At 45.5% G+C, this 21,444-nt stretch overlaps 1 protein-coding gene across 5 annotated transcripts in view; it reads right to left on the reverse strand.

Annotated features, from left to right (window-relative positions):
* ZBTB38 (zinc finger and BTB domain containing 38) overlaps positions 1 to 21,444 on the reverse strand; it is an 82,824-nt gene that overhangs the window by 25,342 nt on the left and 36,038 nt on the right. For all 5 annotated transcript variants that reach the window (XM_028099092.2, XM_028099089.2, XM_028099094.2 and 2 more), the window contains one exon: positions 21,237 to 21,339. The gene's annotated coding sequence lies outside the window, so the exon portion shown is untranslated. The remainder of the gene's footprint in view (positions 1 to 21,236; positions 21,340 to 21,444) is intronic.

Consider the following 21,444-nt stretch of genomic DNA (forward strand, 5'->3'; position numbering starts at 1 on the left):
GCCCCAGGCCCCAAATATAGTAAATGTGAAATTCCTCAATGGCAGGGACAAATGCTCTAGTTCACTGTGTGCCCAGAGGTCCCCACACCCCTCCCAGTGCTTACCACCCCAGAGGGGCTCAGCAGTTATCATTTTTCCCTAATGCAGATGGCAGTTACATCTGAGCCTTAGTTCCTATGTGGGCATTTAGTTCCAAGTATTGCCTAAATTCTTTTTTTTTTTAGTTGCATTGTTTGTTAGTAGTCTTCTTAGCAGGTGGAAAAAAAGGAAAAAATTCAAATAAAAATCATTGAACTTGGGGCGCCTGGGTGGCTCAGTCGGTTGAGTGTCTGCCTTCGGCTCAGGTCATGGTCCTGGGGTCCTGGGATCAAGTCCCGCATCGGGCTCCCTGCTCAGCGGGGAGTCTGCTTCTCCTTCTCCCCACCCCCACCCCCATGCTTGTGCTCTCTCAAATAAATAAAATCTTTAAAAAAAATCATTCAACTTAGGTGTTTGTTAGCAATTCTGGTAAAAGGCTTGGTAGGAAGGAGACCAAAATAATGTTTAAGACATACACTAAATCCTCTATACATTTCCAAGATGTGTACTTGTCCTCTTAGGTCAGATCACTCAAATAATGCTATATAAGGCAAAGCTAAGGTACTGTCAGTTTATGGGGTTACATGTTTTAGATAGCAAATTATTCTACCTTCATAAAAAAGCCTCTCCTAGGGTGCCTGGGTGGCTCAGTCGGTTAAGGGTTCGACTCTTGATTTCGGCTCACGTCATGATCTCAGGGTCGTGAGACAGAGCCTCGCATCAGCTGGGCATGGAGCCTGCCTAAGATTCTCTCTCTCCTTCTCCCTCTGTCCCACTCCCCCTTCTCTAAAATAAATAAATAAGTAAACAGTAAACAAACAAAAAAAAGCCTCCGCTGTGCTCTGCTTCTTCACCTTTCCTGTAGACAGACTCCAGGCAGACCACGTTTGCTCCTTTCCCTGCATATCACGGGACATCTTGGGACCTCCTCCTTCTTACTTTAAACTAGGAATCTAGTACCATGTCGGTTTGGTTATGATTTATTTTAGAGAACACTTTTTTTTTATTTTAGAATTTTTTTAGTTTATGTCTTAGTTTAATGGATTCATTAGATTGTGGTTTGTTCAGAAAAAAAAAGTAAAAATTTGGGTTAATTTGGGGTTTAAGATGTTTATGTACTTTTTTGGGATTCCAGTTCAAGCTTCCACTGAAGTTCTTGAGGAAAATTTTTGACAACTGTCTGATGTAGTCAATAGTTCCAAGCCCTCCTTCTCCCATACCACTGGGTTGTCCTTTCTCTGTACAGTTTTATCTTTAGACCCAGAGAGTAAAGCAGGGCCTCTGCTTACACACTCCTCGGTTTAAATTCCAGTTCTGCCACTTATTAGCTGTATGAACTTGGATGAGTTAACACCTCCAGACCTGTTTGTTTTTTTTTAAAGATTTATCTAGCTGAGAGAGAGAATCCTCAAGCAGACCCCCCCAAACTGAGCACGGAGCCCGACACAGAGCTCGATGGACCCCAAGATCATGACCCGAGCCAAAATCAAGAGTTAGACGCTTAATTGACTGTGCCACCCAGGCGCCCCCAAACCTTTTTTTAATCTACAAAATGGATATAATAGTGCAATTTAGTGCTTAATAGGATCAGATGAGACAAATAGATAAAATGTAGTATCTCATTCTACTGCTCTTTTCACCCTAATTTTCCATGAAAATTCCAGAAAACAATACCTACAACTCTTTTCTTTAGCCCATCTCATTTTGATAATAGCAACCAAGTTACTGCTTGTTGGTTGAGAAGTTGTTGGAATCAGGGGCCATTTTGTACGTAGGGGTTTCTCTGAAGCTGAATGGAAAGACGGGTGGCCTGGAGAGTCTCAGGCTTCACGGGCCTCCAGGGAGCCTGAGCAAGACTAGTTCTGACAGGCTGGGCAGCTGGGAGTCAGGCTGACCCCAAAAGAAAAGAAGTTAACTAAAAAATACTCATGGAAGGTAAGTGCAAAAACAAATATTTAGCAAAATAAGGGACTGTGGGTAACATAGTAAGAACTCCTATATTAAGGTCTTGGGAGAATATGTTGACCTAAGGACAGTAATGCAATTGAAAGAACACTTGCTTTAAAAGAATACGTACATGCATCAATGACGTTGATATTATGATACATAAAGCCAAATACAAAGTTAGTGACTGTTGTTTTGGGGGTGAGGGGAAGTTCTACAAGCCCATTAAAGATATCACCCTGCCCCGCACACACAACCCTACTGCGAAGAATAAGCAGAGAAGAGGTCAGTGGCTTCTCTGGGTTCACACGTTGCTCCTTCCACTCTGGGTAAAGGCGCTGAGCAAGACTGCCCTCAGACTGTCATCTGAGCCCCAGATTAGATTATTACTCAGTTTCTTCACACACAGAAATGGCAAAAACGTCCAAGTAGCCAGCCTCATCAGTGTTCGTAAACAGAGTTAGGGAAGACAAAGCATTTTACAACCTGAGTGCTCTGTTCTCTTCACAGCTTCATTCTGGTCCATCCTCACCTCACTGGGAAGGGGGCCTTGAAGCACAATAAAGAAGTCATGCCCTGAGTGGCAATCAGTAGCAGCAGGGAGGAGAGAATGCAGGCAGGGGGTGTTCTGCACCAGAAGAGCTGGGGCTGGATGCAGGATACAGGGGAAGGGAGGCCATGGAGGAAGGAGCTTGGGGCTCCCTCCCAAGGAGGCCTCTGCACAGATGCCCTTCCTAGTGAACACAGCTCCTGGGAAGGTCTGGCTACTGTGTCACTGAGTCTGCCCATGCTGCTCTTCCAGGTGTCATGGGCTTAACAACAGGGTTACGGTCATAAAAGCAAATTCCCTAAGGCAGTTCCCAGCTCGGAGATTAGGCAGCCCCTGTTAAAAAGAGCTTTGCCTGAGCCGCAGCTTTTTCAGGGTTGTTTCGAGGTTCTTTTATACATTTGATGACCACAGCCCATCCCCAGTCCAGAAAGCTGTGTCCACAAGATGGTGCTGAATTCACACCCAGAAATGCTCTTGTGTCCTGGGGGGTTGATACTCCAGTCCCCCAAGTCTTTCTCAAAATGGGCAGATGAGTAGGCCTTGTTCCAAAATAAACAGACCTCGAGTGTTTTAGGTAACAAAAAGCAAAGAGAGTCTGCTTCTTAGTGGACGCTGCACTCTAACTCATTCTTAATTCTCCACAAATGGCTTGCAGAGAGTCCTCAGATCGGGGGTGGGGAGGGCTCCACCCAGTGCAGGCATTTCCTCCTCAGAGGAGCAGGCCTCACCGGCAGCAAAGAAGGGGCCCTCAACTGTGACGTCTGCCTCACAACAGCCCTTTGAAGGTTTACTCCACACAGCCCCCTCCCTGGGCTAAACATCTCAAGCTGCTTCTGCTATTTCGCTGCAAAAAGGGTTTTATAGACAAAAGGAGCTTTAGGTTTGGTCCAAGGCTCTCGTTTTGGATGTGAGAAAACTGAGGCACAGAGAAGTCCAGTGACTTGCCTAAGAGCTCGTGATTTGACCAAAACTGGTTTCTAGACTTCTGGTTCCACATGCTTCACTATACCATGCTCAAAAGGCAGAGGCTGGGACCTGCTTACTAACAGCATGACCACAGAAAGGACTTGACCTCCCTGAGCCTTGGTCTCCTCATCTATAAAATGGAGCGAGTACTACACACCTCACAGGGTGTGGGAGGATTAAATGAGAGTAACTGAGCACTCGGCAAGTGCATATAGTAAGCAAATAATAAGTGCTCGATAAATGATTTTATTTTGGATATACAGGTGTTTCTGTTTTTGGCACAGAGTTCTCCTTTCTTCCCTTTTCTTCTTCCTCCTTGGCTTCCAAACTTCCAAGCCTGAACTTTTTTAACTGAAGCTCAAAAATTCACTCATTTATTCTGACTAAATTTAATAACGTTCCTTTTGTTCATCATCCCCAGCGTGTTGGGATATTTTTAGAATGTCAATTCTGTCTTATAATAGATCTACCGATTTTTTTTACATGTCACACACATCTGCGCTCCGGAAACTTACAGGTTGAGTTCAAGATGGCGACGTCTGTGACAAAAAGTCCGGACTGTTTTCTGTACCCACCTCCAGAGAGTGGCAGAATGTGGTTATTCTTCTCATACACACACCCCCACCCAAACAGATCATATTTCAAGATCAGGACTTGGAAAGTATTTTTCATTCTATCCGAATAAAAAAGATAAAGCCTTGGTTTCATTTTTGAGGAGGAAGGAGGCTGAATCTATACGTTGAGGAAGTGATCCTGTGAAGAACAGCTCTGGCTGTGTTAATGCAGTAATATGTTCAGAATCATGACACTGAGACCTCAGGGTAAGTGAGCTCTTGCACTGAGATCCAGAAAACTTCTGAGCTGCAGAAAAGAAAACTTTTACTTGAAAGAACAAGATGTCAAGCTCCGTGGAGTTGAACTGTGGTCCCCGGGCTGGCCTTTGGTTACAGGTGAACCAATGCAAAACCCTGACCAGTTACATTCTCTCGGCTCTCTTGTTTCAGTAAGCACAACAAGACTCTAATTTTCTAACCACTTCTCTCCATTCCCACAACCTCCCTAACTAGCTCGTGCCATTTGTTCTTTTGAGGCTGAGCATCCTCGTACTCTGCTCCACTGGGAAATCAGACAACCTGCAAGTGTTTCAGGTCAGGGCCCATGTTCACTGACCCAGCAGAACACTACCCTTCCGCGTCCTGACACTTCCCAAAGGCCAACCTCCTGAACCCAAACACAGAACACGGACAAGGACACTCAGCCTTACTCCTGCTTAGTCCAGACCATTTACAAATCACTTTCAAACATACCATTTCAGTTTCTTTCTCACAACACCCCTGTCAGCTGTAAGATACTAGTTCCATTTCAAAGATGAAGACACTGAGGCTCAGAAAAATTACGCCAAAATCCTAACACTCCATAACGTGTAATCATGTAATTGGCAAGGTTGGGTTTTCAACCCTGGTCTTGTGACTCCGGGTCACAAACTCCTTCTAGCATACTTAAAAGGAAGACTGTATTTATGTGACCCCAAACGTTAGCAAATATAAACCACCATCTCATCTTCTGAGTGACATGTTTAGTGACTGTGTTTGTTTTATGCCAAATTCAGTGCCAAATGTGAATGTGCCACTCAAAAGACTACTTATCAAGAGCGATTTTGACCAACAGAACCAGTTTTTCCTGACCAGCCTACACACCATTAACACTGCTGGCCAGGCGATCACCCATGCTTTCCCCTGTGTTCTCTGCCATCTTGTATTACCTGATTACAAAGTATTTTGTTTGATTCATTCTGTAAAATGGGAATGATGTCTGAGATGATTACTGGGTTAGTTAAATGAAGCAATGACTATGGAGACAACTAGTGGCCCTACATACAACCACCATGACTATTATAACTTCATTACATTCATTACAACCAAGGAGAGTTCTGTTTTCTTAATAAGTGTCTAATGAGAGTGTAAGGTAGCATGGGCCCAATAATTCAGAGAAGCAGAAACACTATTTCATCCCCTTGGCCTTGTTTAATCCTTTATTTCTTCCCTCACCGAGCAATCTCCTGGAGCCCACAGTCTAATGGAAGAGACAGACATGCAGACAAACAGCTCCTCTGTGACGATCAAAGTGCTCTAGCAAGTGTGCCCAGGACTCTGGAGGATGCAGCCTTAAACTGAGTCTGGGAAAGGAGAGTCAGGGAGAGAGAGGTGGAACCAAGTCTTGAAAGACAGGGAGCATTTCTTTGGAATCCAAGAGAGAAAACCCTTTATTCCAGGCAGAGGTCTAAGCAAAGGCAAGGCGGTGTGAGACTGAATGACACCTGGAGGAATGGCAAAGAGGGGGGGATGGGTGCTGCACAGGCTGTGGGGAGGGCCTGATGGAGAGAGAGATTGGCAGGGATCTAGTTGTCAAGAGTTTTGAGTGTTACCAAGACTTTGGATTTTATCCTCTAGTCCAGAAGTTCTCAACCTTAAACTGCATACTGGAATCATCTATGGTAATTGGATAAAGAACCAACATTAGGCTCCAACCGGAGATTCTGATTCGTTTGGTGTTGGGTAAATACTGGGTATGGCGATTAAAAAAAAAGAAAAAAGATTTCCAGATGATTCTGAGCAGCCTGGACACGGGTGAGTCATTTAAAAGATTTTAAGCGGGAATCATTTGGCAAGTTTGCAGACAGATCATTCTGGGAACCATTTGGTGAGAAGGACATCTGGAGGGAGTCTAGAAAGAAGGCAAGGAGAAGGTAGGGAATGAACACGGGAGAAAGATTTGAAAGCTATTTGGATGGAAGAATCAACTCAATGGAAATCAGAGGAGAGAGAGCAAGAGAGGGAAGAATGAAGGCTGACACCCCAGGTCCATTACCTTGATGTGCCACTGGCAGGTAGGGAACCGGATCAAAGAGCTGGTTTATGAGGAGGATAATGAAGTCTGTGCTCCCTCAGGAGCCTGTGGGAAATGCAGGTGGTGCCCTCAATCAACAGGCATCCGAAATAGAAAGGAAACTGGGCTGAAGATTCAGATGTGCACTGCACTGACACAATGGAGGTGGTCAAGAACACGAGCAGGGAAATGGTCCAAGGAAGGTAGAGTGGACAAACAGAAGGAGCTGGGGGAATACCACTACCGAGGGGTAACAGATGTATCAGAATCACCTGGTGGCCCTTATTAAAAACTTTAGTTTTGGGGCACCTGGGTGGCTCAGATGGTTAAGCATCTGCCTTAAGCTCAGGTCATGATCCCAGGGTCCTGGGATCGAGCCCTGAATTGGGCTCTCTGGTCCACGGGGAGCCTGCTTCTCCCTCTCCCGCTTCCCCCCCGCTTGTGCTCTCTCACTCTATCAAATAAATAAATAAAATCTTAAAATAAAACAACAACAGAAAACAACTTTGATTTCTGGATGCCACCCCACACCGACAGAATCAGAATGGTCAGGGGTCAAGCCCCAGAAATCGATTTTTAACAAGTTCCCAGGCATTTCTGAATCAAGACTAGGACTAGACACTGTTATCAGCTTCCTAATAATGCTGTAACAAGTTAGCACAAACATGGTGACTTAACAACAACAGAAATTGATTCTCTCACATTTCTGGAGGCTGGAAGTTGCAATCAAGGTGTCACTGAAGACTCTGGAGGACAATCTTTCCTTGCCTTTTCCAGCTTCTGGTGGTTCCAGGCAGTCTTTGGTTTGTGGTTTTGTCACTCTAATCTCTGCCTACGTCTTCACATGGCCTTCTCTTCCTTATGTGCTGCTCCTCTGTGTGTTTCTTATAAGGCCACTTGTCTTTGGATTCAGGGCCCACCCCACAAGCCAGGATGAGCTCATCTCAAGATCCTTAGCTAACTCACAACTGCAAAGATTCCAAAGAAGGTCATATTCACAGCCATTGGGATATGAACGTATCTTTTGGGGGCCACCATTCAACCTACCACAGACACCATGGCAACAACTCCTCTGGATAAATGGGAGAGGGAACTGAGATCCAGAGTTCACAGCTAAGTTCCCTGGCAGTAGCAGGAAGAAGAGGAAGAGAGAGAGCTGTCGTGGGGCTAAGATGTATAGCTGCACCTCCAAGTCTTATGCTGTTCAAGGGACCCCAGGCCACTCAGCGTGCAGGGCACAAGGCCATCTGAAAGCACCATGCAGACTGGAAAAAATCACCCCAATCATAAATTAACAAAATGCTACACCACATTGCACCCTCAAAACACAGGTGAAAGCTTTGAAAGACTGAAAAGGCTTTCCGTTAATTCACTTTTTAAACTAAATTAATTTGATAGGAAGTTAGGATTTCGTCTCTAAGATACTGTGGCCATTTTGTTCTCACCACCCTAATAGCTTCCAGTCCAGACATGTCACCGAAGCAGCACTGGTTATTGGGATTGGTTATTTCTATCTCTTAGAATGTTTCCTTAGGAGCAGGCAAAACTCTCAGTCACCACCATTAAAGAAGGTTCAGTTATGCCTCCCTTCTCACACCTACCAGAGGCCCCCAGTCCTTGATGAGAGCCCATCACTCCCCATTGTCACAATGCTATGCGTTCCAGCACGGCAGTCCTACGTTATAAAGATGTGGGTTGCCTCCTTGACACACGAAGGTTTTCTGGCCTCTTACCACAGGAACTTGCCTTCTTGGCAACATGGTTTGCATGGCCATAAGGGCCGTGGGGGGTGGGGAGGGTGGAAAGGAACCAGGTGCTATGTTCAGGTTAAAGTCACAGCCAGGGAACACGAGCCTTCAGAATCAGATTCCCTAGTGTGGTCAAAACCACCCCATCATATATTCCGACGGTATAATGTAAAAGGCACATCTCCCAGCCCCTAGCCGCTAAGATTGTCCCAAAGTATCTCCTAGCTAGCAAACCCATAAGGACTGGTCTTTCTGCAAGTCTCTCCCTGTGCTTCACATCGCCATCTACAGCAGTGTCCCCCACGCATTAATGTGCACGAGTCAGCTGGGCATCTCGTGCAGTGCACTTTCTGACGCAGTGGGACACTTACATGTGGTCCATCTTCGTTTACATCAGAGCGGAGACAGCTGAGGTACACAGCTGAGTTGAAAGTTTAAGAAAACCAAGTCCCCTGGGTGCCTGGGTGGCTCAGCTGGTTAAGCGACTGCCTTCGGCTCAGGTCACGATCCTGGAGTCCCAGGATCGAGTCCCACATCGGGCTCCCTGCTCAGCGGGGGGTCTGCCTCTCCCTCTGACCCTCTTCCCTCTCATGCTCTCTGTCTCTCATTCTCTCTCTCTCTCAAATAAATAAAATCTTTAAACAAAACAAAACAAAACAAAACAAGTCCCCTTACTGGCTGGTGAAACGATAACTGTTATGATGGTGAGGATGATGATGCCAATGCCAGTAAGAACTTTCTACATGTGAGGCCCTGTGCTAAAGTGCTTTATAGACATTATGACTCAGCTCCAATAGAGCTAAGGAAAACAGGAGTGGTGAAAAGAGACTGAGAAAAAAGGCAAGGCATTATAACTTCCAGGATGTGCAAAAGGTCAATCAAGTGTCAACAGAGACAGAGGCCAATTCTCACACTGTCCCCGTCTGGAAATAGTTAGGAAGTGGCTAACTGCTTGGTATTTCAGAAAGCATCTGGGCCGAGCCAGTCAACACCAGAGACTAGGTATATGGCAAAACGCCTGTTGTCCTTCACTGTCACCCCATGGCCCAGTGCCAACCAGGTTAGCCTCTGCAGTCTTGGCTCCGTTCCACTGCCTTGGGAATAACATGCCTGAACAGGGAGTGGCTTCCTTTGGTGGGTTCTTCCTGTTCTATCCTGAGATGGGCACGTGGCGCACTGAGCAGCTTAATCAAGGCTGCTGTGTCTGATGCCTCCCCAGATGTCCTCCAGATGTCCTTGGACATACATGCTGTGTTTTGCTGCTGATTCTACTGACAAATCGCTTGGCCTGTATGACACGGACACAGTTTATCTCCAAAGTGGCTCCCTTATTTGCTGTGACATGGAGAAGGTTCAATGGCCATGACTTTTCCTTGGGATGGGTCTTGGAGAACTTCAAGCCCAGTGCTCTGCAGGAAAAGACTGGGCAGGCTGCCACCAAGGAAATGCAGACTGGTGGGCTGAGTCAGATGGTGTGGCTCTCTAACTGGCATGAGGGTAGCCCAGAGGCTGGATTCAGCCTGCAGAGAGGTTTCTTCTGGCCTTACAGTATTTCAAAAAAAATGTCATGCCACCATTTCGTCACCATTTTGCCATTCCATCTTCTTATACCCAGCCCACATTGAATGTTCATATTCTCTTCCTGCCCCTGTATGTATCGTTAGACCCTAATCTATAATAACATAAGTATAAACCACTTCTAAGTTTTATTCTACCTACAAGGTTCCAGTCTCTGTACAGGGATTCACTGTCCTCCTAAAATTTATGTGGTATCAGTATTCAAGCTTCTGAAACTACTGAAGTATTCCATCTTAAGGAAAGACAGGTGGTGAGAAGCCATGACACGGAATATATTTGGGTCACAGAATATTTCTTCAGGATTCCTCCAGTTTGTTCATGCCCATGTGGAAAATTTCTTAATATATGAATCCTAGGGGGCACAGTGGCAGAGAACAAACTCTTCACTTTGCTCCAAAAGTCACTTTAACCCTAAGGTCAGCTTGAGCTCCACAAATTCAGATTTACACTCTTGGAGGCACCGGCTTTCCTTTTCAAAAGAGGCTCTATACTCATCGTTAGCAGATGATGTAGTGCGGGCAGCAATAATTGTTGAGAATGCATAGGCCTTTACCTGTAGCTCCTTATTGGGTCGGAGTATTCTGGACCATACCACGCTTCACCACCGCGTCACACAAATAACGATTCGAAAAACTAGACCACAGAAATGCAGCCAGGACAACCTAGCAGTCCGGGCTTCAGACAAAGGGATTGACACAATAAAGCATATCCGCCAAGAACACAAGTGTCTCCAGGGAATCTCTGCGAACTACTCAGTAGAAAAATGGTGGTCAACCCGAGGAAGCAGATTCTGCTCTAGAGACCCTGGCGTGGGGGTGGGGATGCAGAGCTGATCCTTTTGGCCTCCGACGCTGGTCCGGGGCCTCCAGGAGAAAAGCTGCTGATGCTCTTGCCCTGTTCTGCCCCCACTTCCTCCCCACTGTCAGTAAACAGCCCACGGTTCACAGTGCTTCCCCCCCACCCGGTAAGATGCCAATGCACAGACAGCACGTTCACGGACCTGAGCTCTCATGTATTCAAGTCCACGGACGCACTTTTCTGGCACACACGTTTCCTCCTCCCATGTTTCCCATCATTTCTCTTCCCCCTCCCATTTTTCCAGTTTGAAGCCACCGCTGGCAACACTGCGCTCTCTGGAGCGAGGCCAGGCATGGCAGCACAGCTCCCCGAGGCGGCATGGGATTGTGAAACAGTCACCTCCTCCCGGGGTCCAGGAGACACAGGTGACTGGCAGAGCTGTCAGGCAAGCCCATCGGTAGGCCAGATGCACAGCGAGAGGCGCAGGAGCTTCTGCGCTGTGGAAATGCTGCAAAAACTCTGGCTGGTCACACAAATGGACACGCTACGGTTTGGACAAAAGAAATCGCCTGGGGAAAACTGATGCGTGGAAAGGGCAGGAGGAGGGAAGACTATGAAAGGAACTGAGTCCCGGGGGAGCTTCTGCCAATTTCACTCCAAAAGACACTGCGTTGAAGCTGAAGGAAGGTTTCTGGCAGGAGTCAGGTATCCGAATAGTTCCCCTGCTCACCTGGTGGACCCAAAGTATCTTGGGGGGTGGGGGTGGGGGCCAGGGAACAATCACAGCAATAGATAATCTGTCTCCACCAAAACAGTGAAATCCCCCAAACAAACACAGAGCCACTGCAGATAGAAACCCACAATAGGCTGTTTAAAAACTTACGCTTTTAAATATACTGATCTAAAAAAAAATCTGAAGAACAGGCTGTTCTGCAGAACAACAGCTCGAGTCTCTTGCTTGTGCTTTCATTTTAGAAAACAAATGCTGAGACTCCACAGGGGGAGGAGCTTCTCACAGGGATTCAAACTCATAGAAAATGGCCACCGGGTTTAGAAGCCTGAACACAACAAACAGGACACTCCAGGGACCTTCTGCGAATACACAGCACTTACCTTTCACGACAGTAACTGTCTAGGGGCAGATACAACCTTTTATTCTGACCAGTAACACGAATCAAGGCCTCCAGAGGATTTGTTTGCTGAACGCCACAATGACTAATCACCCGACTTTTTTTTATCCTCCCTAAGCAAGGGATCCTCATGGGGCGAAGAAATAGGTCATTTTTAATGTAAGGTAGCGTCGAGGATCAGAGGGAAGACTCCCATCTAAACTTCATTAAAAAAGGCCTCAAAAAGTATTTCCTAAAATAGAGGCGCACAAATCACCTTATCAGAAACTCGTAACAATAAATAGAAAAGAAAGTCTTAAAATAGATGATTCAGGAGTGGCAAAAAGCTCTTGGGTGATTTCCTGAAAATGACAAAACCAAAACCAGATATGAAGAATGTTAAATATACAACAAAACAGGGTACGAGACTCACTCTGCAGTGCACATTCGTTTAGGAAAACATGTGTTTCCCAGGTAATCGACAGTGCTTCTGTGCACAAAGTCAACTTAAGAGTGTGCAGTGGCTAAAGAAACTTCAGATTTGCTAGACCTTGACAGGACAAATTTTAAAGGTCGGGTTCTCTTTTTAACCCTGTTGAGCACAGCACTCAGTGTAGGCCAGTTCTCTAACGTCTCAGTAAAATCCTCCTCGGGGCTTCATGTCTCTGCCTCTCATGGCTTTTTCCATCTATCCTCGTGTCTTCTGCTTCCGCAAGGGGGTCCTCCCGTGAAAGCAAAGGTGGAACTCCCGCTAGTCCAAGGGGAGGGCGGAACACACCACACAAGGTATGGTTCCGCCGCAGGCACCAGGAGGCAGGCATGACTTTGGCTCCTGGGAGACCGTCAGCGGCTTCCACCCACTAGCACAGAGACAGCGCCGCGCCCTTGAGGAGCCTTGTTCTCTGAGCTCGCGTCAGGGCTTTCAAGACCAGAATAAGCCGGTATAAGCAGGGACAGACCAGAATGCTGAGTAGATGAGTTTTGTTTTTTTGTTTTTTTAAAGATTTTATTTATTTATTTGTTTATTTAGAGCACGAGCAGGGGGAGGGGCAGAGGGAGAGAGAGCATCCCAAGCACATTCCCCACCCAGGGCTCGATCCCTCGACCCCGAGACCATGACCTGAGCCGAAATCAAGAGTCGAATGCCCCAACCGACTGAGCCACCGAGGCACTCCGCTGAGCAGATTTTTTTAAAAAGGAAATCCTCTCTTTGGTCTAGAAGCGAATCAACCTAACAGAGCTAATCAGAAATCTCTGTGCCTACATGAACATGCATACAAGTTTGGGGAGACTGCGATTCCAAATGTGGTGGGTCTCTCTTGCCTGGCAAGATAATAAATTCAGCTTTGTTTTTACTGAATTGGTGGTCTTATTATCTAATTATAATCAACTCTACAAATAATCAGAAGTTGTTCTAACACACGAACAGGAAAAATAACACAAACAAAATGGGGCCTAGAAACAATATCCAACTCACAAAGCAGGAAGGAAGTGACAGCTCCTATCTATCTCACCTTGCACAAAGCCTGCCTTCATGGATTGCTGAAATAACCCCAGGATGTTCCTCCAGGATTTAAATAGCCACTAGATTTCTCATGAAAATGCAGCATGGGATGAACAAATGGCATAAAAGTGGCCGGCAGAATAGATGCAGACCAGTGCAAGTTGGGTCTCCCTCTTCATAGTCTTCAGAAAATATTTGATTCCCCTCAAAACTAAATAATTTTATAGCTCAGCAATTTGCATTGAAATAAGAGAGAAAAAAGTGCTTTAAAAAATAGGAAACCACCTTCTGCCTCTCCCAGTTTAAAAAGACATTTACTTGACTGCTTAATTTTTTTTATATATTTTTTAAATTTTTATTTATTTATTTGACAGAGACAGAGAGCACGCAAGCAGGGGGAGTGGCAGAGGGTGAAGGAGAAGCAGGCTCCCTGCTGGGCAGAGAGCCTGATGTGGGGCTCGATCCCAGAACCCTGGGGTCACGACCTGAGCCTAAGGTAGACGCTTAACAGTCTGAGCCACCCAGGTGCCCCTCTTGACTACTTTAATTGACAAGGATCCAAGTGGTGAACAGGACGGAAGTTTTGCATCATGGTGCCCAACTGGCATTATGGTCCCCTCTCTCCAACAGAACAGCTTCAGCCCCTCTTTAAGCTCTGCCTGCTGACTGCCATCTTTTGTTCTCCTGATCACCTGCCTTAAGACAGGGTCCCACCTGCTTCTGCAGACAATGTACTAGACTGGGCACTGGACACCGGGTTCTCTTCCCAGTTTGCTACTACCTGTGTGATCTTGAGTAAATCCTTCTGATGTCTCCTTATCCAGAACGTGAGGAGGTTGGGCTAGTTTATTCCTAAGGTTCTTTCTAGCCACAAAATTTGAAAACCTTGATTCCCTCCCTCCCATTTTATCATTTCTTGATTGATTCCCAGCCAGTCTCCGTCTTTTGGTAAGAATCCTAATTTTCTCCAAAACAAACAATCTCCCACCCCTAAATTCACACGCTTTCCTCAAAAGCATACAAGGTAAAAACAGAACCCAAAGCCTGGCTGGTACTAGTCTATCTATGAGAAGAGTCGGAGGGAACTCTGAAATCAGGACCCCTGGCAGACCTCAAACGTAGAGTTAACTCTCACCCCACCTTTCCACCTGCTGGTCCCAGCACCTCTGCTTCTCTGCTGGAGAGGGAACCAAATTACTGCATCTCAGAGCTAGAAGAAACCTTGGTCATCATTGAGCCAAACCTTCAGATGAGGAAACCAAGCCAGCAAAGTTACACGACTCTCCTTCCCAAGGTCGCACAGTGGGTCAGACCAGAATGCTGTGCTTTGTGCTTCTGTGCACAAAGTCAACTTAGAGTGTGCAGTGGCTCACACCACCACGGGTCTGGTCTGGTCTCTCACACCATGATGTTTTGTATCTCCCCCAACCTCCCTCTGCAGGGCTCTGGGCTCTTTCCCTCTCCCCCACCGTAGCCTTCCTGAGGGCCTTAGAGGGTCATCAACAAACACCTGCTGAGCACCTCTAGGCAATCCCCCAAGGAACTGTTCCAAACTTTCAACTGGCACAGTGATTCTGGGAACACTGAGCCCTGCATAGGGACAGTAAGAGCTATAACAAGACACAAATCAATGGGTCTCATCAGTGTAGAAATCCACTGGTGTCTTCACTTTAAAAGGAAAGCCTGAAGTAGCACATGGACAATAGATAAGGACAGTTGGGGGAGATGAGGAGGCCCCACAAGTTGGGGGTCCTGAGCTGGTACCTGGCACATAGCTGCTATTTGTTGAACAATTTCAAGTTAGCTCTACCTGCTTCTTGTCAAAAATTCTGAGGTTACAGTAATATCAGGGACAAGGGTTTCTGAGTCCCTAAGCTAAAATCAGGAACAGTGATCTATTTCATATTCTCTCTCTGTGGTTGGGGAAACAACATGGGGTATGGAGAGAAGAGGCTGGACTCTGGAGTCAGACCCCAGGGTGTGAAAATCTCATCAGCTGCATTACTGAGCCTCTTCGCCTCAATTTCCACCACACCAGGTTATTCTGACATTCTCCTCAGATGGCTGAAATAATGCACATAAGGTATAGAACTCACTTCATGAAAATTGCTCCATCTTCTCCCCTTGGGCTCTATGGGAACAGACAGAAATTCGTATTTCTAGGAAGGCTCCAGGCTACTGGCGTCCTCCAAAAGCAGCAAACCATCAACAGAATGCCAACAACATTATAAAAGGACTCGGTCTAATTTTAAAAAATATATTCCCATTATCTGATTTTTAAATTATGTGCAGGGAGTATAAAGCACAATTCAATAAGAACAAGTCAAATATGTTTTATATTTTCCTTACATAGCTTAAATATCAAGAATATACGTATGTCTCAATCCTTTCTTGTGAATAAGCAAGGAAGAGAGCTAGCACTAGGAGGAAAAATAGGATCAATTATTTTCTCATCTATAAAATGAGGTTGGGACAGATGAGCAATGTGAACTGGCCTAAAAATTCTACGACTCCAAGATGCAGACAGGCAGAGAAATGTAATCACGTAGCAGAGATGTTTACCAACCAGAGGACGCTGAGTCATATAGAAAAATGTGTCAAAATATACTTTAATGGCATCACTGGGCAATGCTGCCGCCATTAAATATATTATTTGTCACAACAATTAGAGTTACATTGCTTTTGCAAACTCTGGGCACAGGGACAGGGTGTCACCATTTATCCTACAGGAGGAGAAGCTGCTTTGGGGGCTGCACGTCACCCGGTACTGCTGTGGATGTGCTGCAGCTGGAGACGGTGAGGGGTGAGAATCCTGGCATGCCTTGACTATCTGGGGCTGGGCTGTTTTTATCTTATTACAGATACAATCCACAAACATTAATGATACTAATATAAAACACTGGGGCATAGACCTATCTCTGATAGAAACTGGATTTGCAGGGACACCTGGGTGGCTCAGTCGGTTAAGCGTCTGCCTTCAGCTCAGGTCGTGATCCCAAGGTTCTGGGATCGAGTCCCACATCCGGCTCCTTGCTCAGCGGGGAGCCTGCTTCTCCCTCTGCCTACAGCTCCCCCACTTGTGTGTGCTCTCTCGCTCTCTCTCTCACAAATAATTAAATAAAATCTTTAAAAAAAAAAAAAAGAAAGAAACTGGATTTGCAATCAGCATATCAAGGCTCAGGTCTTCCCTATCTTCTGCTTCCCAGAAACTGACACTTGTTAATCCTCATCTTGCACTGGCTGTTTAAAATGAAGATTCCCAGGCCCTCCCCCAAATCCACACCCTCAGAATCTCTGGATTGCGGGCCTGGCAACCCACATTTTAATAAATTCCCCAGGTGGATTCTTATCCATATTAGTTGCCAGTCAGTTGAATTATCACGGGATAGATTAGCTACAGCGGGAGGAATGCTCTTTCCATGATAAAATCAACACATTAAAATGAGTCATAAAGATAAGGCTTTGTGTATAGAGGCATCTTACACAGAAATTTACATACCTATACAAGGTTGTAAGGGGAAGGAAATCAACATTTATTAACTTCCTACTATGGTACAGATCCTGACCAAATTACATGTTTCTCAATCTTCAAAATAATCTTATTTGAGTTATAGATGGAAAAAGTTAGACTTACACAGAGAGTAAAGTTTCTGAAGTCACAAGCCTGGAAAATGGCCCAGTGAGGTTGTGAAACTAGATTTATCTGACCCCAGTCTTCTCATTCCATTGTATTAAGCTCATATGCCCATGAAAACACACACACACATACACACACACTCTTTCTCTTTCTCTCTCACACATACATACATCATACATTAGCCATTTAGTAAAAGGCAAAGGAATTAAATTACTTTTAGCAAACCTCTTGCATCAACAGAAATGTAGTTCTTAAAGAACTTATCCTATCAACAGATATTCTCTGGTCTGTCTGCTCACAACAGAATAAAGTGTACAAATGACTACTATCAAAACCACATTTAAGGGCGCCTGGGTGGCTCAGTTGGTTAAGCGACTGCCTTCGGCTCAGGTCATGGTCCTGGAGTCCCGGGATCGGGTCCCACATCGGGCTCCCTGCTCGGCAGGGAGTCTGCTTCTCCCTCTGACCCTCTTCCCTCTCGTGCTCTCTATCTCTCATTCTCTCTCTCTCAAATAAATAAATAAAATCTTAAAAAAAAAAAAACACATTTAAAAGCTGTATTTTTAGTAATCAGAAGTGTTTTGGGGGGCGCCTGGGTGGCTCAGTTGTTAAGCGTCTGCCTTTGGCTCAGGTCATGATCCCAGGGTCCTGGGATGGAGCCCCGCATCGGGCTCCCTGAGCAGTGGGAAGCCTGCTTCTCCCTCTCCCACTCCCCCTGCTTGTGTTCGCTGTCAAATAAATAAAATCTTAAAAAAAAAAAAGTGTTTTGGGGGGCTAGCTAGGATCAAATTTAACAGTGATTCTTGATTTGTGCAAACTACAAATTCTTGGAAATGAACCCATTTAATATTCATTCAGCAAGTCACATTACCTCAAAAACAGAAGTGCCAACAAACATGATCTAGCCCTTGTTGATCCAATGGTGTCCTGAGTTCAGCACCCCCCGCCCTCCGCCATCATCTGACACTTCCGGCTCCCTCCACTGGGAAATCCCTTCTGCTGGCTGGCTGCTGGAGTCCTGCTCTCTTGCAGTTCTTCCTTTCTCCCTTGCCAGACTTCTCTCTGGGTCCTCCCTAGGTCCTTCCTTCTTTTCTCATAAGGATCCATCCTCAACCTTTGCCTCCCTATATTCTCTCTCTAGAAAATCTTTTCTCCCACCTCCTGACTTTTCTTATATCTAATGACTCCCAAGCTAGCTCTAGCTTTCCTCTGTGGCACAAAGCCCCCTGGGGGCTGTCACCACCTCCAACTCAGCACCTCTGAAATGCAGCTCCTTATCCACCTTTGAAGTTTCCCTCACCGGCAGCACTCTGGGCGAAACCTCAGTGGCAGCTTTAGTTACTCCTTCTTCACTGAGATGTCAGATGGTGTTCTTTCCTTTGCATCTGTTCCTTTCCCATTTCACATCTTCCCCTCCCACACTCCCCCCTTTCCCTGATGGACTGTGGGAGCCTTCTAACTGGTCTCTGCCCTGCCTTTCCTCCCTATCGCTCTCCCCATGAGCTACTCACAAGAGCTTGCCCCTGATGCATAGCTGTGACACTCCCCTGTTCAAATATATTCAATAGACTCCTATTGGTTTAATACATTCATATTTCCCAGCTGGACATACAAGACCATTATTGTTTGCCACTGAATGTTCTCAGTTTTATTTCCCACTTGATGCCTGTATAGGCCAGTTCTAACTCAGTTGGACTCACTACCTTTCCCTGAATATGGTCCATGCTCTCTTGTTCTCCTGCTATTCTTCCTATCTCAAATGCCTTCTCCTCATCTCTCTTTTTTAAAAGAGTTATTTATCTTTTTAAAAGATATTTTATTTAGGGGCGCCTGGGTGGCTCAGTTGGTTAAGCAACTGCCTTTGGCTCAGGTCATGATCCTGGAGTCCCTGGATCGAGTCCCGCATCGGGCTCCCTGCTCAGCAGGGAGTCTGCTTCTCCCTCTGACCCTAACCCCTCTCATGTGCTCTCTCTCATTCTCTCTCTCTCAAATAAATAAATAAAATTTTTAAAAAATAAAAATTAAAAAAAAATAAAAGACATTTTATTTATTTGAGACAGAGCACGAGTGTGTGCATGAGCAGGGATGGGGGGCTGGAGAGGAGGGGCAGAGGAAGAGGGAGAAGCAGACTCCCCGTTCACCAGGGAGCGAGACGCAGGGCTCGATCCCAGGACCCTGAGATCATGACCTGAGCAGAAGGCAGATGCTTAATCAACTGAGCCACCCAGGTGCCCCTATTTATTTACTTTAAAGGGGGGGGCAGAGGGAGAGGGAGAGAGAGAATCTCAAGCACACTCCCTGCTGAGCACAGAGCCCTATATGGGGCTTGATATCATGACCTGAGCCAAAATCAAGAGTTGGATGCTTAACTGATTGAGCCATCCAAGTGCCCCTTCTCCCCATCTCTTTTATGGAAACTCTACATCCTTCAAGGACTTGCTTAAATGCCTTTTCTCAAAAAAGAGTCCCTTGACTCCTAGAGGTAAAGGAGACCTCTTCCTTTTCGAATTACCAAACTATCTTTTTAGGCATTTACCACAGTGTTCTGCATATGCTATTTCCTCATCTACATAACAGGGTCTGAGAGGGAAGGACCCAGATCTTTTTGCTGCTGAATCCTCTGTTTCCTCTAGCACAGTGATGTACTCATGTAGGCACTCAATAAATATTTGCTGTATAACATTTATAGAACTCCTAGAAGTTTACAAAGCACATTCACATTCAACATCTCATTTGTTCTATTTGGAGTTAAGTTTATTACAAGCAGCATTCAAGACTTACAAACTGATTTCTGTTGCTTAATGCAATTATTGGAGCTCTCTAACTTTGTACTCTGTAAACTAGAGTATCTCTTAAATTGCTTTACCTTTGAACACTTCTAGTCCTGAGTAGCCTACAAAGCTAGAAGAGGAGAGCATTTCAAGTTAAAGAAAGCCCCCTTGCCAAACTGCTTTCCTCTATGTCTACTGGTTAAGTGTACAAACAAAAGACCTCTATAAGCAGGTGACAGTAATGGCAAAATCAAAATTTAAAAGAGAAGAAATTCCTTTCCTTTTTGGGGGGAAGGAGGGCGAAGGGAGAGAGAGAATCAAGCAGACTCCACACCCAGTATGGAGCCCAATGGGGGTTGGGTCACAACCCTGAGATCAGGACCTAAGCGAAAATTAAGAGTTGGATGCTTAACCGACTGAGCCACCCAGGTGCCCCAAGAAGAAATTCCTTTCTTAGGATTTCAAGATTTTTAAAGATGTATCCTTTATGGGTCAATCTCAAACTTCCTTGGAGCTGATATTCTAGTATGTTAACAACAGCAAATCTCTAACAGTTGGACAAATAATTCCTTGCTAAGAGATTGAACATGATTAATACCATGATTGTAAAAATACAGTATGCTTGGTCTTGAATACCCAAGTGCCTTGTAGGAGTTTAATATACATTTGTTGAGTGAACAAATCAATGAATTAATTCGGAGAAGACCTTACTATTGTTTATAAGTTGAAAGTATCAGTTTTAGTAATCAGATGGAAGTATAGGTTAAATTTGAAAAAAATGAAAAACTGCATCAAAAGGCAAGAACTGTGAAATGTCAGCTACTCAGGTCTCTTCCTGTTAACAGATCCCACGCTGACTGCTGGAGAGGCAGGTGAAGGAGGGGTGAACATCAGGCACTGCCCAACTGACTGCCTCTTCAGAGTTTAGGCTGCAGACTCCTCAAGGGCCAGCACTTTGCCTTGAACTTTGTGGTCCTAGCATTGTGCTTTGCATACAGAATGTGCACCACACATGTAGTATGAGATATAAAGCCCTCCATGACCTGTCTGCATTTTCACACTTTATTCCTTCACATCTGTTCTTCTTTACACCTTGTAGGGGTATTGTGAGGAGTTAAAAAACAAAACAAAACAAAACAGCATTTTGTTGGGCTGTCAGTTCTTGTCTACATAAACTGCAAGCATCCCGGGGGTGGGCTCTTCACATGTGTACTCTCAGGGCCTAGCATGGTGCTCTCCCTCCGGTAGCCTCTGAGCTACATGACTGAGCAATGGAGATCCGAGTGTCATCCTGCCTGAGCCCCAGCCCACTGGGTTACCCTGAAGAGCCATTTAAACTCTCTGGGCCTCAATGATGTCTGTGGCCCCTTCCAGTCTGGACAAGCTAGAGATCTATAAAGAGATTTACAGAAGCTCCCACGACGGTCACTGGCAGAACTGGAATGAGAGGCCAGTTGTCCTGAAGCCCTGTTTCACTTAGTCCCCCCTTCATCACAGGGGCCTCCTGTCTCCTTAATAACAGTTCACTTAAATGTCATTGTCACTCTGTAATCCCCCAATCTGGTAGATCGCTGGCACAAATCATATGCCCCTTGGGAATCCTGCAGTCCCTCAGGAAAACCCTTTTTTATTTCATACATATGAAGGAGAAACACAAATTCAGTTACCTCAGTTAGAACACACCAGCACTAACAGTTAGTTTCTTGTGCTTTGGAAGGAATCACTCGGAAATTCTTGGTTCTGAGTCCTCCATCTCCTCCACATCAAGACCTAAAAAAGAAAGAAAGAAGGGAAGAAAAAACACAGTGTCCCATGACTGGCTGCCAGGATTTGATGTTTCAGCAACAATAGTAATTACAATTACCATGTGTCTTG

This window comes from Eumetopias jubatus, unplaced genomic scaffold (genome assembly GCF_037043125.1).
Source record: "Eumetopias jubatus isolate StellerSeaLion01/CBP00866 unplaced genomic scaffold, mEumJub1_p1.0 scaffold_1, whole genome shotgun sequence".
NCBI lineage: Eukaryota > Metazoa > Chordata > Mammalia > Carnivora > Otariidae > Eumetopias > Eumetopias jubatus.